Source organism: Salmo salar, chromosome 15, assembly GCF_965601325.2.
Source record: "Salmo salar chromosome 15, fSalSal1, whole genome shotgun sequence".
In the NCBI taxonomy this organism is placed as follows: domain Eukaryota; kingdom Metazoa; phylum Chordata; class Actinopteri; order Salmoniformes; family Salmonidae; genus Salmo; species Salmo salar.
The window spans coordinates 106,216,932-106,237,000 of record NC_138305.1 but is presented as its reverse complement, the minus strand read 5'-3'; the positions used below and the strand labels follow the sequence as shown (position 1 = coordinate 106,237,000).

Genomic DNA, 20,069 nt, shown 5'->3' with positions numbered 1-20,069 from the left:
GAGGTCCCTCAGGTCTTGACCAATTTAGGTAAATCCTCCTTTAGTTTTAGTGCTCCCCATTGTTGTTGGAATAACCTGCAAAATTCCTCGCATCTTGATTCCCTGGTGCAGCTAGGGCAGTTTAGGACTGTGGTGTTAAATGAATGAATTGATGATTGCAGTTGTTTCAATTGATTGTAATGGTTTATCTGCTGAAATTGTAGTATTGTAATTGTGCCTTGTATTCTTTTATTATTCTTCTTATTTTATTTGGAATGCTAATTTTCTTGATTGTGAAAATGTTTGTACTCAGGGAATAAAACCCTGGTCTCAATTGGGATCCCCTGACTAAATAAAGGTCCACGTATCAGTACATTTGTAACAACCTAAACATTACGGCTATTCGATCAAATAAGCATCACGTAGCAAATTAGCAAATACATTTTACGTTGACCAAATTCGACACTCTCTCAAATCCCCACTTCCTCTGCTACTCGCTGTATTTTCATGGGGACAGATTTTGGGTATGAGTCAAGCCTCTCGCTTCTCCTCGTCCTCTTTGAAGCAATTCGGCCTGTTTTAAACATTGCCATCTCCTGTCTGCATTTACCCACCAGCTTCAATAGCTTGAATATCCCCCCCAAAAAACATGAAAACGCCATTTAAAACCCCATTAGCTGTTTGCCGAAAGCTTAGAAAAAAAGTTAAACTCAACATAATTCGTGATTCATTAAAACCTCACTCAACACTATGAGTGAGCTATACAGAAACTGCCACTGATGCTAGAAAGCTGTCTCTGAGAAATGTGTGTGTGTGTGTGTGTGTGTGTGTGTGTGTGTGTGTGTGTGTGTGTGTGTGTGTGTGTGTGTGTGTGTGTGTGTGTGTGTGTGTGTGTGTGTGTGTGTGTGTGTAATGTACTGAACATGTACACTGTGTGTGCACTTCCCTTGCAGCAAAGCAAAGTCCAAACTGCAGTAGAAGTTGATCTATGTTGCTCCAGTTCTGCTGTGTTGCAGTGAGCCCGGGCTGGGCTGCCAGTGGACAGTGTGGTAGTGTTGTGGTGCTGTGTTGCAGTGAGCCCGGGCTGGGCTGCCAGTGGACAGTGTGGTAGTGTTGTGTTGCAGTGATCCCGGGCTGGGCTGCCAGTGGACAGTGTGGTAGTGTTGTGTTGCAGTGATCCCGGGCTGGGCTGCCAGTGGACAGTGTGGTAGTGTTGTGGTGCTGTGTTGCAGTGAGCCCGGGCTGGGCTGCCAGTGGACAGTGTGGTAGTGTTGTGTTGCAGTGATCCCGGGCTGGGCTGCCAGTGGACAGTGTGGTAGTGTTGTGGTGCTGTGTTGCAGTGAGCCCGGGCTGGGCTGCCAGTGGACAGTGTGGTAGTGTTGTGGTGCTGTGTTGCAGTGAGCCCGGGCTGGGCTGCCAGTGGACAGTGTGGTAGTGGATTAGTGTCGTGCTGCTGTGTGTTGATGTTGCCCTTCAGTTGTGAATAAGAGGATCAGGACAGCTTGTTTAGCAGAATGGTGTTCATCAGAATGGTGTTTATCAGAATGGTGTTTAGCAGAATGGTGTTTATCAGAATGGTGTTTACCAGAATGGTGTTCATCAGAATGGTGTTCATCAGAATGGTGTTTATCAGAATGGTGTTTACCAGAATGGTGTTTATCAGAATGGTGTTTATCAGAATGGTGTTTACCAGAATGGTGTTTACCAGTATGGTGTTTACCAGAATGGTGTTTACCAGAATGGTGTTTATCAGAATGGTGTTTATCAGAATGGTGTTTACCAGAATGGTGTTTACCAGTATGGTGTTTACCAGAATGGTGTTTACCAGAATGGTGTTTATCAGAATGGTGTTTATCAGAATGGTGTTTACCAGAATGGTGTTTACCAGTATGGTGTTTACCAGAATGGTGTTTACCAGAATGGTGTTTACCAGAATGGTGTTTATCAGAATGGTGTTTACCAGAATGGTGTTTACCAGTATGGTGTTTATCATTATGCCTCAAAGACAGAGACAGGGGGGCAGTGAAGGAGGGAGAGAGAGAGAAAGAGTGAGATGGGTGGGTAGCGGTGTGTGTGTGTGTGTGTGTGGGTAGCGGTGTGTGTGTGTGTGTGTGTGTGTGTGTGTGGGTAGCGGTGTGTGTGTGTGGGTAGCGGTGTGTGTGTGTGGGTAGCGGTTTGTGTGTGTGTAGGTAGCGGTGTGTGTGTGTGTGTCGATAGCGGTGTGTGTGTGTGTGTCGATAGCGGTGTGTGTGTGTCGATAGCGGTGTGTGTGTGTGGGTAGTGGTGTGTTCATGCCTGTAGCTATTGGCTTGGTAGCAGCATTGTGGTTGCCCTCAAATACCTCCCTTGTGATTAGAACTCATTTTCTTGAAATGATTCGAAGGAAGGAGGTTTTCTCATGCAGTGAGGGGCATTTAGCTGAAGGTCTTGACTGTAGCCCAAACTACTGAATGTGCGTCTTATGAATGGTAGCATGGTTAGCCATGGCTAATGAAGACATTTCCTCTCCTGCCCACACTAGATTGTGACAGAGCTGTTAGTGTGGCTGGTTCCTCTTTCCTCCATCATCACAGGGCACTGTATTTCAGCTCCACCGAGGGACTGGGAGAAGGAGGAGTGGCACTGCAAGGACTGAGGAAATCTGGTAGCCATGTTTAAATGAGCTCTCCCACAGGGCAGGAAGGCACCCACAGAGCACACACTGGTTGGATCCTTTATGTTGTACCAATGTGGAATAGACGTTGAATTGATGTCTGTGCACAGTGTGCAGGCACGCTCACTACATCAATGGCCTGCTTAAGAAGCACCTCAGTCTCCACTCTATTCTCTCTCTTTCTAATTATCTTACTTTTGGCTAGTCCAACATCTCATTCCAAAATCATGGGCATTAATATGGAGTTGGTCCCCCCTTTTGCTGCTATAACAACCTCCACTCTTCTGGGAAGGCTTTCCAATAGATGTTGGAACATTGCTGCGGGGGACTTGCTTCCATTCAGCCACAAGAGCATTAGTGAGTTCGGTCACTGATGTTGGGCGATTAGGCCTGGCTCGCAGTCGGCGTTCCAATTCTTCCCAAAGGTATTCGATTGGGTTTGAGGTCAGAGCCTGTGCAGGCCACTCCGCGCTCCTTAAGCAGGAAGCCAGCCACACCAATGTGTTGGAGGAAACACCGTTCAGCTGGCGATTAGGCCTGGCTCGCAGTCGGCGAGCTTTACACCACTCCAGCCGATGCCTGGCATTGCAGATGGTGATTTTAGGCTTTTTTTCCCCCATTGCTCGGCAATGGGGAAAAAAATCACAAAGCTCCCGACAAACAGTTGTTGTGCTGACGTTGCTCCCAGAGGCAGTTTGGAATGCGATAGTGAGTGTTGCAACCGAGGACAGACAATTTTTACGTGCTATGTGCTTCAGCACTCGACGATCCTATTCTGTGAGCTTGTGTGGCCTACCACTTTGCGGCTGAGCTGTTGTTGCTCCTAGACGTTTCCACTTCACAATAACAGGGGCCGCTCTAGCAGGGCAGAAATTTGAGGAACTGACTTGTTGGAAAGGTGGCATCCTATGACGGTGCCACATTGAATGTCACTGAGCTCTAGAAGGCCATTCTACTGCCAATTTTTGTCTATGGAGATTGCATGGCAGTGTGCTCAATTTTATACAGCTGTCAGCAACGGGTGTGTGGTTGAAGTAGCCAAATCCACATACTTTTGTAAATATTCTCTCTCTCTCTCTCTCTCTCTCTCTCTCTCTCTCTCTCTCTCTCTCTCTCTCTCTCTCTCCTTCTGAGGAAAAGGAGGGTGACATGTGTATCCACACTAGAGAATACCGGCTAAAAGAATACTATGATAAAAGGAATGAGAGGGCCGCACACTGAACATTAAGCATCAAGGAAATACAGGGAAGCAATGTGTGCTATGACAGCTGCCCCCAAATTCAAGTAAACATTTTGAACCATAGCAAGAAACCCTCTGTGGATGGGGTTTATACTGTACTGAATTTGTAAATATGCCAGTTCTGCATTTTAAAGACAGATGGTACCTTGTGGTTCTGTAGTGAACAGACTGGGATGAGGCTTGACACAAATGTATTCAGTGAAAACTGGAGCTGGAGGAGAGAACGGCGTTTGTCTCATCTTGACTTCAGAGACTTGAGTTTTAAGTTGTTGGTTAAATGTCGTCGATCGGCTGTTGCCAGTTCTGACTCAAGGCTACATTTACATTTTAGTCATTTAGCAGACGCTCTTATCCAGAGTGACTCACAGGAGCAATTATGGTTAAGTGCTTTGCTCAAGGGCACATCGACAAATTTTTTATCTACTCGGCTCAGGGATTCAAACCAGGAACCTTTCGGGCACTGTTCCAATTCTCTTAACCGCTAAGCTACCTGCATAACACAACACACGCTGTTCTTCACAGACGAGGAGGAAATGCGCTCTGTTGATTAAAAAATAAGGAGTGGAAAACTGAAAACCCTTTTCAGTAGATATTCTTAGGATGCACCCTATTCCCTATGTGGGCCCTGGTCAAAAGTAGTGCGTTATATAGGGTGCCATTTGGGACAAGTTGAAGAGGATCCATACAGATCAGCCATGTTTATTTCAGGCTGCCACCGTCTTGCATTATTTAACTGGAGGTGAAGCGTTTGAGGCCGGCTAGCAGTAATTAGCCTGCGGTGTCTTGGGACATCCTACAATTAGATCACACCGCTGAGCCACTAAACAGCCATATTAGACCCATGGCTGAGCTTTCTAACGAACAAAGGGCCCTCATTAATAACGTGTTCCTGCTTAGGTTGGGGGGAAAAAACACTAGAATCTTGCAACCTTTCTCTTTATTTGCACCGAAAGGGATTTTGTTATTTTGTTCCCATTATGAATCCATATTCAAATTTAAATGAATTTCTAAAACATACTTTCAAGAGCTGTAATTGATATTTTCAAAATACAAAATACTTTCCTAGGCCATGTTTTTTAGAGCGGTTCACCATTTTGTGGGCACCTTTCACCCTCATTGGTATCAGAAGTCTGATGGCACTATGGTGTGATAAGACCCTAGGCTAAATTAGGTTGTCTAGAAGGGATACAGCTTTTGTCAAAATTGACTTTCATAGCAGGTTTAGGTGAACTTACGCAGCAGGTTAAGACAATTAACATAGCAGGTTAGGAAAATGAAGTTGACCAGGACAGAGTTTCTAAAGTTGACCAGGACAGTTCCATTTCATTTTCTCTTCCTCCTCTCTTTCATCTCTTTCTCTGTCTTTGTTTTTAAGTCAAATGATGCTCTTTAACTCTGATCCTCTTTTCACCAGTGGGATTCAATGACCTGAATAACAAAGCTTATCTCATTAAAATAACATATTTTGTTCCACTGCAGAGCTATGATGATTTTTACATCTAGTTATGTTGTTGCCCTAATACTGCAGTAAAAACGATTTATTCAACAAGCATAACATGACTTTTAGACAGCTGAAGCAAGGACACACATTTTCTTCTGGATATGTACAGTGGCAAGAAAACATATGTGAACCCTTTGATCTGATCTTCATCTACGTCACAACAACAGACAAACACAGCGTGCTTAAACTAATAACACACAAATTATTGTATTTTTCTTTTCTATGTTGAATACATCATTTAAACATTCACAGTGTAGGTTGGAAAAAGTATGTGAATGCCTAGGCTAATGACTTCTCCGAAAGCTAATTGGAGTCAGGAGTCAAATCAATGAGACGAGATTGGAGATTTTGGTTAGAGCTATTCACAAGAAGCATTGCCTGATGTGAACCATACCTCAAACAAAAGGGATCTCAGAAGACCTAAGATTAAGAATTGTTGCGTTGCATGAAGCTGGAAAGGGTTCCAAAAGTATCTCTAAATATGGTCATCAGTCCACGGTAAGACAAATTGTCTATAAATGGAGAGATTTCAGCACTGTTGCTACTCTCCCCATGAGTGGCCGTCCTGCAAAGATGACTGCAAGAGCACAGTGCAGAATGCTCAATGAGGTTAAGAAGAATCCTAGAGTGTCAGCTTAAGACTTACAGAAATCTCTGGAAGATGCTAACATCTCTGTTGACGAGTCTACAGTACGTAAAACACTAAACAAGAATGGTGTTCATGGGAGGACACCATGGAAGAAGCCTCTGCTGTCCAAAAAAACATTGCTGCATGTCTGAAGTTCGCAAAAGAGCATCTGGATGTTCCACAGCGTTACTGGCAAAATATTCTGTGGACAGATGCAACTACAGTTGTGTTGTTTAGAAGGAACACACAACACTATGTGTGGAGAAAAAAAGGCACAACACACCAACATCAAAACCTCATCCCAACTGTAAAGTATGGTGGAGGGAACATCATGGTTTGGGGCTGCTTTACTGCCTCAGGGCCTGGACAGCTTGCTATCATCGACGGAAAAAGACATTCCCAAGTTTATGAAAACATTTTGCAGGAGAATGTAAGGCTTTCTGTCCGCCAATTGAAGCTCAACAGAAGTTAGGTGATGCAACAGGACAACAACCCAAAACACAGAAGTAAATCAACAGAATGGCTTGAACAGAAGAAAATACGCCTTCTGGAGTGACCTCAACCTGATTGACATGCTGTAGAATGACTTCAAGAGAGCGGTTCACACCAGACGTCCCAAGAATATTGTGGAACTGAAACAGTTTTGTAAAGAGGAATGGTCCAAAATTCCTCCTGACCGTTGTGCAGGTCTGATCCACAACTACAGAAAGCGTTTTGTTGAGGTTATTGCTGCCAAAGGAGGGTCAACCAGTTATTAAATCCAAGGGTTCACATGCTTTTCCCACCCTGCACTGTGAATGTTTACACGGTTTGTTCATTAAAGACATTAACATTTTTAATTGTTTGTGTGTTATTAGTTGTGACTTAGATGAAGATCAGATACAATTTTATGACCAATTTATGCAGAAATCCAGGTAATTCTAAAGGGTTCACATACTTTTTATTCTCATCATATTTTAGAGTCAATATTCTATTAGAGGTCCAGGTACTCATCATATTTTAGAGTCAATATTCTATTAGAGGTCCAGGTACTCATCATATTTTAGAGTCAATATTCTGTTAGAGGTCCAGGTACTCATCATATTTTAGAGTCAATATTCTATTAGAGGTCCAGGTACTCATCATATTTTAGAGTCAATATTCTGTTAGAGGTCCAGGTACTCATCATATTTTAGAGTCAATATTCTGTTATAGGTCCAGGTACTCATCATATTTTAGAGTCAATATTCTATTAGAGGTCCAGGTACTCATCATATTTTAGAGTCAATATTCTATTAGAGGTCCAGGTACTCTTGAGCAGTAGAAAATTCAAAGTGGACACCTGCCCACTTCACACACAGGCTATAGTATTGTATGTGCAACTGTTTGTGTGCCACCTGATTCTTCCTGTTGCAATCTTCATGGCCATAGGCCTATTACTGCCTATTACTGCCCCCCCCCCCCCCCCCCCCCCCCCATTTCATATGCCTGACACATAGTGGATATCCTCTGCATTGCTGACTGCCTGGTTAAATACCAACACCATTCCTCATCCTAATGACCAGACATGAACAGCTACCAAAGATTGCTTCCGTTCTCTCTCTCTGTCTCTTCTATTCTCTCTCTCCGTCTCTTCCAATCTCCCCCTCCGTTTCTTCCATTCTCCCCCTCCGTTTCTTCCATTCACCCCCTCCGTTTCTTCCAATCTCCCCCTCCGTTTCTTCCAATCTCCCCCTCCGTTTCTTCCAATCTCCCCCTCCGTTTCTTCCATTCACCCCCTCCGTTTCTTCCATTCACCCCCTCCGTTTCTTCCATTCACCCCCTCCGTTTCTTCCAATCTCCCCCTCCGTTTCTTCCATTCACCCCCTCCGTTTCTTCCAATCTCCCCCTCCGTTTCTTCCAATCTCCCCCTCCGTTTCTTCCATTCACCCCCTCCGTTTCTTCCATTCTCCCCCTTTGTTTCTTCTATTCCCCCCCCCATCCGTCTCTCTAATCTCTCTAATTCACCCCATTTCTATCACCGGGGGTAATGGGAGAGAATGGGAAATGTTTTCTCTCTTCACGATAGTTACTGCTTGGGGCCCTAACGGAAGGGGAGCTGTAGAATGGAAGGCTATATATTTAGCCTGCAATACATAATGTGTCATGCATCTAATTTGATTCGTTATTTTGCACAAGAGAAGGGCTATAAAAAAATAAGTGGCTTAAAGGTGTGTGCTCTCTGTTTGTGAGAGAAAAGGATCCCCACCTCGTTCAGTTTTCTGTACACAGCCAGCTTTAACTGACAGCATCACAGCCAGCTTTAATCGACAGCATCACAGCCAGCTTTAACCAACAGCATCACAGCCAGCTTTAACCGACAGCATCACAGACATCTTTAACCGACAGCATCACAACCATCTTTAACCGACAGCATCACAGACATCTTTAACCGACAGCATCACAGACATCTTTAACCGACAGCATCACAGACATCTTTAACCGACAGCATCACAGACATCTTTAACAGACAGAATCACAGACATCTTTAACCGACAGCATCACAGACATCTTTAACCGACAGCATCACAGACATCTTTAACCGACAGCATCACAGCCATCGTTAACCGACAGCATCACAGCCATCTTTAACCGACAGCATCACAACCATCTTTAACCGACAGCATCACAGCCATATTTAACCGACAGCATCACAGACATCTTTAACCGACACCATCACAGACATCTTTAACCGACAGCATCACAGACATCTTTAACCGACAGCATCACAGCCAGCTTTAACCGACAGCATCACAGACATCTATAACCGACAGCATCACAGCCATCTTTAACTGACAGCATCACAGCCATCTTTAACCGACAGCATCACAGCCAGCTTTAACTGACAGCATCACATCCATCTTTAACCGACAGCATCACAGACATCTTTAACCGACAGAATCACAGACATCTTTAACCGACAGCATCACAGACATCTTTAACCAACAGCATCACAGCCAGCTTTAACCGACAGCATCACAACCATCTTTAACCGACAGCATCACAGCCAGCTTTAACCGACAGCATCATAGCCAGCTTTAACCGACAGCATCACAGACATCTTTAACCGACAGCATCACAGCCAGCTTTAACCGACAGCATCACAGACATCTTTAACCGACAGCATCACAGCCAGCTTTAACCGACAGCATCACAGACATCTTTAACCGACAGCATCACATACATCTTTAACCGACAGCATCACAGCCAGCTTTAACCGACAGCATCATAGCCAGCTTTAACCGACAGCATCACAGACATCTTTAACCGACAGCATCACAGCCAGCTTTAACCGACAGCATCAGACATCTTTAACCGACAGCATCACAGCCAGCTTTAACCGACAGCATCACAGACATCTTTAACCGACAGCATCACATACATCTTTAACCGACAGCATGACAGCCAGCTTTAACCGACAGCATCACAGACATCTTTAACCGACAGCATCACAGCCAGCTTTAACCGACAGAATCACAGACATCTTTAACCGACAGCATCACAGCCATCTTTAACCAACAGCATCACAGCCATCTTTAACAAACTATTCTTCACACAGTGTCAGACTCAGGTCCTCTAGTAACAGATACAGCATGTTAACACAGTGTCAGACTCAGGTCCTCTAGTAACAGATACAGCATGTTAACACAGTGTTAGACTCAGGTCCTCTAGTAACAGATACAGCATGTTAACACAGTGTTAGACTCAGGTCCTCTAGTAACAGATACAGCATGTTAACACAGTGTCAGACTCAGGTCCTCTAGTAACAGATACAGCATGTTAACACAGTGTTAGACTCAGGTCCTCTAGTAACAGATACAGCATGTTAACACAGTGTTAGACTCAGGTCCTCTAGTAACAGATACAGCATGTTAACACAGTGTCAGACTCAGGTCCCTTAGTAACAGATACAGCATGTTAACACAGTGTTAGACTCAGGTCTTCTAGTAACAGATACAGCATGTTAACACAGTGTTAGACTCAGGTCCTCTAGTAACAGATACAGCATGTTAACACAGTGTCAGACTCAAGTCCTCTAGTAACAGATACAGCATGCAGGCCTATACCTTATGGAGATTTCCCCCCCCCCACCCCCCCCACCCCCACTGAGAATCACTTTACATGACAATAGTTCCATCTCTGAAGCTGCCGTCATCAAGCCAAATATCCCCAGATTCATCTGTCTCTCTGAGGGTGTTCTCTTGTCTACAGTCTTGTTTGATCCTCAGTGCTTTCTGTAGTGAGGAACAGGGAGCAGGAGAGAGGAGGTTTGGGGGGAGGCGGGAGGCGGGAGGCGGGAGGGATGATGGGAAGAGGGAGGATGAGGAGAGGGAAGGGGGATGAGAAGGAGGATGAGGAGAAGGAGGATGAGGAGAAGGAGGATGAGAAGAGGGAGGATGAGGATAGGGAACGGGGAGGAGAAGGAGGATGAGGAGAGGGAACAGGGAGGAGAAGGAGGATGAGGAGAGGGAAGGGGGAGGAGAAGGAGGATTAGGAGAAGGAGGATGAGGAGAAGGAGGATGAGAAGAGGGAGGATGAGGAGAAGGAGGGATACTTCACTGACAGTCTGTTCATCTGGCTGTGGTTGAAACCCACCTGAGGTTCTGATGGGGGGACATCAGTCTGCATAACGCACTAACCTGTCATCAGCCTTCAAAGGACCGTGTGTTCTCTGTGTCTACTGAGAGCCAAGGGAAGCCCCAGTGGTTCAGTTACAATATGCCTGTAGAGTGTCATACTGCAAGTGTCACTTAGCACGGTAGTTAGTGCTGTCGATCTGCCCCTGCAGTGTTAGTAGTCACAATACATTGTCTGTGTCATAAATAGAACCCTATATACCTATGTAGTGTACTACGCTGTAGAAAAACGTTTAGTATACCGTAAGTCCAACTACCACACTGTTAACAGGCTGAACCGGCAATGAAAACAGACAGGCCTCTCATTGCCTCTCTACTAGGGTGTGGGTGTGTGTGTGTGGGGGTCTGTGCCTGCGTTGTTGTGTGGTGTGTGTGTGTGTGTGTGTGTGTGTGTGTGTGTGTGTGTGTGTGTGTGTGTGTGTGTGTGTGTGTGTGTGTGTGTGTGTGTGTGTGTGTGTGTGTGTAGCACTTTGCACACTAAGTGACCTCTCCAAGGCCTTTCGACTGTGAGCAGGGAACTACTATGAGGCATTCTACTCAGATGTGGCTGTCCAAACAAATTTGTCAACATCCTTTGCCAGTTCCATGATGGGGGGATGGCTCGGGTGGCCATAGGAGGGCAGGAGTCAGTGCCTGTTGGAGTAAGCATCGGTGTGAGGCAGAGGTGTGTGCTGGCACCGGTCCTCTTTAACATCCTCCTATGTGTGACCCAGCTTCTCCACAAGGAGCTTGAGGACAGCAGCGGGGTTGTGGTGGACTTCAGGCTGGCTGGAAACCTGTCGTTCTGCCCCTGAACAAGGCAGTTAACCCACAGTTCCTAGGCCGTCATTGAAAGTAAGAATTTGTTCTTAACTGACTTGCCTAGTTAAATAAAGGTAAAATAAAAAATGTAATCAAAATATTCAACGTCAGGAGGCTCCAAGCAACCACCAAGGTTTTGACAGAGCAGGTTCATGAGCTACGGTATGCTGATGACTGTGCTCTTGTGGCCCACTCTCAGGAAGACCTTCAGTCCGTCCTTGTAGCGTCGGTGAGGATCTATAGCAGGATGGGACTGTCTATCAACACCACCAAGACAGAGATGGTCTGCCAATGGAGATCCAGCCCTCCACCCACCATGCCTGTCTTCACCATTGAACACAAATCACTGGCAATAGTTCTGTACTTCAAATACCTGGGCAGCATCCTCTCAGAGGACTGCAGCATTGACCTCGGAATTCAAAGTAGGATCAAGCAAGCATCAGCTGTCTTCAGGAAACTCAGACACAGGGTCTTCTGAAACAGGGATATCCAGCTCCACACCAAAATCATTGTCTATCAAGCTGTCTGCATCACCACACTTCTTTACAGCTGTGAAGACTGGGTCACTTACAGTCACCACCTTTATGCAGCTAGAGCGATTCCACATAAGATGCCTGCAGCTCATCCTGGGAATCACCTGGTGCGACCGTGTGCCCCCATACAGAAATACTTGCTAAGATCAACTGCAAGAGTATGGAGGCCATGGTCACCCAACACTAACTACGCTGGCTTGGGCATGTCATTAGAATGTCTCAGGAGTACTTTGGTGCAAAAAGTGCAAATCAATCCCAGAACAACAGCAAAGGACCTTGTGAAGATGCTGGAGGAAACAGGTACAAAAGTATCTATATCCACAGTAAAACGAGTCCTATATTGACATAACCTGAAAGGCCACTCAGCAAGGAAGAAGCCACTGCTCCAAAACCGCCATAAAAAAGACAGACTACGATTTGAAACTGCACATGGGGACAAAGATCGTACTTTTTGGAGAAATGTCCTCTGGTCTGATGAAACAAAAATAGAACTGTTTGGCCATAATGATCATCGTTATGTTTGGAGGAAAAAGTGGGAGGCTTGCAAGCCGAAGAACACCATCCCAACCGTGAAGCACGGGGGTGGCAGCATCATGTTGTGGGGGTACTTTGCTGCAGGAGGGACTGGTGCACTTCACAAAATAGATGGCATCATGAAGGAGGAAAATTATGTGGATATATTGAAGAGCATCTCAAGACATCAGTCAGGAAGTTAAATCTTGGTCGCAAATGGGTCTTCCAAACGGGCAATGACCCCAAGCATACTTCTAAAGTTGTGGCAAAATGGCTTAAGAACAACAAATCAAGCTATTGGAGTGGCCATCACAAAGCCCTGACCTCAATCCTATAGAAAATTTGTGGGCAGAACTGAAAAAGCATGTGCAAGCAAGGAGGCCTACAAACCTGACTCAGTTACACCAGCTCTGTCAGGAGGAATGGGCCAAAATTCACCCAACTGATTGTGGGAAGCTTGTGGAAGGCTACCCGAAAAGTTTGACCCAAGTTAAAGAATTTCAAGGCAATGCTACCAAATACTAATTGAGTGTATGTAAACTTCTGACCCAGTGGGAATGTAATGAAAGAACTAAAAGCTGAAATAAATCATTCTCTCTACTATTATTCTGACATTTCACATTCTTAAAATAAAGTAGTGATTCTAACTGACCTAATTCCTAACAAGGAATTTTTACCAGGATTAAATGTCAGGAATTGTGAAAAACTGAGTTGAAATGTATTTGGCTAAGGTGTATGTAAACTTACGACTTTAATTGTACACACACACACACACACACACACACACACACACACACACACACACACACACACACACACACACACACACACACACACACACACACACACACACACACACACACACACACACACACACACACACACACACACACACACACACACACACAGCCTGAGAATGAATAAATGCTGTGTGAAGGCCTGTTCTCTTCTCACAGGCCACCTGTGTGTGTGTGTGTGTGTGTGTGTGTGTGGGTGTGTGTGGGTGCGTGCGTGCGTGTATGTGTGCCTGCCTCGTCTTGCAAGCCACCAGCCATCACTGTGCCGTATGTGTTACACCTCCCCATGCGATGCCACAACCAGCTGCTAGCTCGATGTAGTACTGAGGTGCTTGTGACACGGTGGAGAATAACAGTCAGTATTAGGATAACATGTGTGAAATGCTTTATAATATATGTGATATCAACAGAGGTATATTTTCGGCTGTGATTTAAATACTGACTGGCTTTCATCAAGCTGCCCACTCAAGAAAAAGCTTCAAACTGTAAACAGTGCCTGCAACCTGGTTCAGGTTATCAGTCAACCTACCAGGGTATTTACAAACAGCACAGGAATGAAATCATCAACATTTATTGATCACATCTTTACTAGTACTGCTCCAAAGCAGTATCCAACTCCATCAAATGTAGTGATCATAATATAGTGTATAAGAGGTCATACGATACGTTTTGTAGTGATTCCTATGTTGATGATGTAAAGAATATTTGCTGGTCTGTGGTGTGTAATGAAGATCAAGCAGACACTGCACTTAACACATTTCTGAAATTACATATTCCAATTACCAATAAGCATGCACCCATTAAGAAAATGACTGAGAAGAAAACTGTAAAATCCCTGTGGATTGATGAAAATGACTGAGGATGATAGTGGACGATATTGAGGATGATAGTGGATGATATTGCCACTCCTATTAGCCATCTCTTCAATCCAAGCCTACTAGAAAGTGTGCCCCCCCAGTCCTGGAGGGAAGTAAAAGTCATCCCACTACCCAAGAATAGAAAAGCACCCTTTACTGTCTCAAACATCCAACCAAATCAGCCTGTTACCAACCCTTAGTAAACTCTTGACCAGATACAATGCTGTTTTCAGCACACTTATAGGGAAGGGCATTCAACACTTACACAAATTATTGATGATTGGCTGAGAGAAATAATTGATAATAAAAATATTGTGGGAGCTGTTTTGTTAGACTTCAGTGCAGCTTTTGACATTATTGATCATAATCTGCTGCTGGAAAAATGAATGTGTTATGACTTTACATCCCCTGCTATACTGTGGATTGAGAGTTACCTGTCTAACAGAACACAGAGGGTGTTCTTTAATGGAAGCCTCGCCAACATAATCCAAGTAGAGTCAGGCATACCCCAGGGCAACTGTTTAGGCCCCTTTTACTTTTTTTCAACAGTTACTAATGACCTGCCACTGGCTCTGAGTAAGGCCTGTGTGTCTATGTTTGCTGACGACTCAACACTATACATGTCAGCTACCACAGCAAGTGACGTCACTGCAACACTTAACAAAGAGCTGCAGTCATTTTCAGAATGTGTCGCAAGAAATTAGTTATTCAATATTTCATAAACTAAAAGCATCGTATTTGGTACGAATCATTCACTAAACCCTAATCCTTAACTAAATCTTGTAATGATTAATGTGGAGATTGAGGAAGTTGAGGAGACTAAACTGCTTGGAGTAATCCTGCATTGTAAACAGTCATGGTCAAAACATATTGATGCAACAGTAGCTAAGATGGGTAGAAGTCTGTCCATAGTAAAGCACTGCTTTGCCTTCTTAACAACACTATCAACAAGGCAGGTCCAACAGGCCCTAGTTTTGTCACACCTGTACTACTGTTCAGTCGTGTGGTCAGGTGCCACAAAGAGGGACTTAGGAAAATTACAATTGGCTCAGAACAGGGCAACACGGCTGGCCCTTAAATGTACACAGAGAGATAACATTAATAATATGCATGTCATTCTCTCCTGGCTCAAAGTAGAGGAGAGATTGACTTCATCACTACTTGTTTTTGTAAGAAGTGTTGACAAGCTGAATGCACAGAGTTGTCTGTTTAAACTACTAGCACACAGCTCAGACACCCATGCATACCCCACAAGACATGCCACCAGAGATCTCTCCACAGTCCACAAGTCCATAACAGACTATGGGAGGCCCACAGTACTACATAGAGCCATGACTACATGGAACTCTATTCCACATCCGGTAACTGATGCAAGCAGTAAAATCAGATAAAAAACAAACATAAAAAATATAACTGCCTTAATTTTGCTGGACTCCAGGAAGAGTAGCTGCTGCCTTGGCAGGAACTAATGGGGATCCTTAATAAAGACAAATAATCCTCCCAATGTAATTAATGAATGATAGAGAGGGAGAGAGAGAGAGACGGCAACAGAGAGAGAGAGAGGGAGATTAATGTTGTTACATTTGTTTCTTCTCACTTTTGTTTGTTTATTTCACTTGCTTTGATAATGTAAATATATGTTTCCCATGCCAATAGAGATTGAATGTACTTAACTATGTACCTAGTCAGCCTCTAACTCAGCTCTAGCCGTCATAAAGGAAATAGTGAATGTGTTTAATAATGGATTATGTTTTGACCGCTCCCCCCATCACACACACACACACACACACACACACACACACACACACACACACACACACACACACACACACACGCACCCACTCGTGCACATACACACATACCCTACCCTACCCAACCCCGCCCTGGCTCAATACGGTGGTGATCTCATACCTCAACACCTCTTGGATTGAACCACTGTGTTCAGTAATGTAATATGCTTGATTGAAAGATGTCAGTTTTAGGTATCCATCACCCACCCTACCACCACACAGTACATAGAGACTCTGCTTCTCACAGCAGGAAAATAATCCTGCAGCAACAGGAAATATGAATTCTTTGTTTGGATTATAATTAATGGACATTTTTGTAAGGTTTGATATATTTTTCATTATGTTAAATCAAGTCTGACATTTTAAAGTGAAAATTACAAACTCTAGAAGTCTTTTTAAACCTTGAACACACTACCATTTGAGATTGGGTCCTCTGAGAGAGGGTAAGGGAGGAAAACGAAAATCTGTCTTTAAAAATCTGCCTTCTTATTGGACAAGTTAATGTACTGCCTTTCCGTTTCACTCTGTTTTCTCCCTAGTAACCCGGTCCCAGTGTGGATAAAGCTCCTTAGTAACCCGGTCACAGTGTGGATAAAGCTCCCTAGTAACCCGGTCCCAGTGTGGATAAAGCTCCCTAGTAACCCGGTCCCAGTGTGGATAAAGCTCCCTAGTAACCCGGTCCCAGTGTGGATAAAGCTCCTCAGTAACCCGGTCCCAATGTGGATAAAGCTCCCTAGTAACCCGGTCCCAGTGTGGATAAAGCTCCCTAGTAACCCGGTCACAGTGTGGATAAAGCTCCCTAGTAACCCGGTCCCAGTGTGGATAAAGCTCCTTAGTAACCCGGCCCCAGTGTGGATAAAGCTCCCTAGTAACCCGGTCCCAGTGTGGACAAAGCTCCCTAGTAACCCGGTCCCAGTGTGGATAAAGCTCCCTAGTAACCCGGTCACAGTGTGGATAAAGCTCCCTAGTAACCCGGTCCCAGTGTGGATAAAGCTCCTTAGTAACCCGGCCCCAGTGTGGATAAAGCTCCCTAGTAACCCGGTCCCAGTGTGGATAAAGCTCCTTAGTAACCCGGTCCCAGTGTGGATAAAGCTCCCTAGTAACCCGGTCCCAGTGTGGATAAAGCTCCTTAGTAACCCGGTCACAGTGTGGATAAAGCTCCCTAGTAACCCGGTCCCAGTGTGGATAAAGCTCCCTAGTAACCCGGTCCCAGTGTGGATAAAGCTCCTTAGTAACCCGGTCCCAATGTGGATAAAGCTCCCTAGTAACCCGGTCCCAGTGTGGATAAAGCTCCCTAGTAACCCGGTCCCAGTGTGGATAAAGCTTGAATTATGTTAGTCTAACAGGTCTGATGCTTTCCTAAGGAAGACTAGAGTAAGTACATCTAGTCGTGATAGGGAGAGTTCTAGAAGCTGTCTGCATTATACAGTCATCTATGTCTATAGGATCCATCTATATGATCCTAGGAGTTCAGAGAGAATGACAACAGTGAAGGTTAATGGACTGAGGTCTTCAGCCAAACATCTAAATGATTCACTAGGTGTCATTTATTACACTACTGTACAGACAGATAAGAGAAGGAGGAGTGGAAGGGTTGTCCTCCCTCCATTTATCTAAATGTCCTTGGCTGTGTTCATGGCCTTTTTCTATTTCATCATCTGACTTCCCTCATCCTAAGTTTGATTCTGGAGTGACGGATGGGGAAGGGTTTACACTTTTGGAACTATTCCATTGGTTCCATGCAAAGCTCATTCGAGCACAGCTAAAGTATTTGAAAGGAAACAAATACTATTTGAACCCAGGTCAGGCTACAGAACACACCCTCAGACGGAGCCGTCAGGACACACCCTCAGACGGAGCCGTCACAACACCCTCAGACGGAGCCGTCACAACACCCTCAGACGGAGCCGTCACAACACCCTCAGACGGAGCCGTCAGAACACACCCTCAGACGGAGCCGTCACAACACCCTCAGACGGAGCCGTCAGAACAAACCCACAGACGGAGCCGTCAGAACACCCTCAGACGCAGCCGTCACAACACCCTCAGACTCAGCCGTCACAACACCCTCAGACGGAGCCGTCAGAACACCCTCAGACGGAGCCGTCACAACACCCTCAGACGGAGCCGTCACAACACCCTCAGACGGAGCTGTCACTCAGATAAGATCATCTGTCACAGCTGGACGGGAGTTCTGCTACAAGCTTGACCTTCTAATCATAGGCCTCCCTTTAGTGTGTCTCCGTGTGTGTGTGTGTGTGTGTGTGTGTGTGTGTGTGTGTGTGTGTGTGTGTGTGTGTGTGTGTGCCTGCCTCATCTTGCAGGCCACCAGCCATCACTGTGCAGTATGTGTTACACCTCCCCATGCGATGCCACAACCAGCTGCTGTATTCTCCTGTCTGGGAACAGGAGAATACACTGTAGTCTGGGTCTGGGAGAATACACTGTAGTCTGGGTCTGGGAGAATACACTGTAGTCTGGGTCCAGGAGAATACACTGTAGTCTGGGTCCAGGAGAATACACTGTAGTCTGGGTCCAGGAGAATACACTCTAGTCTGGGTCCAGGAGAATACACTCTAGTCTGGGTCTGGGAGAATACACTGTAGTCTGGGTCCAGGAGAATACACTGTAGTCTGGGTCTGGGAGAATACACTGTAGTCTGGGTCCAGGAGAATACACTGTAGTCTGGGTCTGGGAGAATACACTGTAGTCTGGGTCCAGGAGAATACACTGTAGTCTGGGTCTGGGAGAATACACTGTAGTCTGGGTCCAGGAGAATACACTGTAGTCTGGGAACAGGAGAATACACTGTAGTCTGGGATCAGTCTAATCCTACTGTGGGCTGGGAACAGGAGAATACACTGTAGTCTGGGATCAGTCTAATCCTACTGTGGGCTGGGAACAGTCTAATCCTACTGTAGGCTGGGAACAGTCTAATCTCACTGTGGGCTGGGAACAGTCTAATTCTACTGTGGGCTGGGAACAGTCTAATCCTACTGTGGGCTGGGAACAGTCTAATTCTACTGTGGGCTGGGAACAGTCTAATCTCACTGTGGGCTGGGAACAGTCTAATCCTACTGTAGTCTGGGAACAGTCTAATCCTACTGTAGGCTGGGAACAGTCTAATCCTACTGTAGGCTGGGAACAGTCTAATTCTACTGTAGGCTGGGAACAGTCTAATCCTACTGTGGGCTGGGAACAGTCTAATCTCACTGTGGGCTGGGATCAGTCTAATTCGACTGTGGGCTGGGAACAGTCTAATCTCACTGTGGGCTGGGAACAGTCTAATTCTACTGTAGGCTGGGAACAGTCTAATCCTACTGTAGGCTGGGAACAGTGTAATCCTACTGTGGGCTGGGAACAGTCTAATCCTACTGTGGGCTGGGAACAGTCTAATCTCACTGTGGGCTGGGAACAGTCTAATTCTACTGTGGGCTGGGAACAGTCTAATCCTACTGTAGGCTGGGAACAGTGTAATCCTACTGTGGGCTGGGAACAGTCTAATCCTACTGTAGGCTGGGATCAGTCTAATTCTACTGTGGGCTGGGAACAGTCTAATTCTACTGTGGGCTGGGAACAGTCTAATTCTACTGTGGGCTGGGAACAGTCTAATTCTACTGTGGGCTGGGAACTGTCTAATCTCACTGTGGGCTGGGATCAGTCTAATCCTACTGTGGGCTGGGATAAGTCTAATTCTACTGTGGGCTGGGAACAGTCTAATCTCACTGTAGGCTGGGATCAGTCTAATTCTACTGTAGGCTGGGATCAGTCTAATTCTACTGTAGGCTGGGATCAGTCTAATTCTGCTGTGAGCTGGGATCAGTCTAATTCTACTGTGAGCTGGGATCAGTCTAATTCTACTGTGGGCTGGGAACAGTCTAATCTCACTGTAGGCTGGGATCAGTCTAATTCTACTGTGGGCTGGGAACAGTCTAATTCTACTGTAGTCTGGGATCAGTCTAATTCTACTGTGGGCTGGGAACAGTCTAATTCTACTGTGGGCTGGGAACAGTCTAATTCTACTGTGGGCTGGGAACAGTCTAATTCTACTGTGGGCTGGGAACAGTCTAATTCTACTGTGAGCTGGGAACAGTCTAAGTCCTACTGTGGGCTGGGATCAGT

General features: G+C 45.3%; 1 protein-coding gene across 3 annotated transcripts in view; it reads left to right on the top strand.

The window, feature by feature from the left end:
* LOC106572802 (copine-5) overlaps positions 1-20,069 on the top strand; it is a 195,618-nt gene that overhangs the window by 75,668 nt on the left and 99,881 nt on the right. The window lies entirely within an intron of this gene.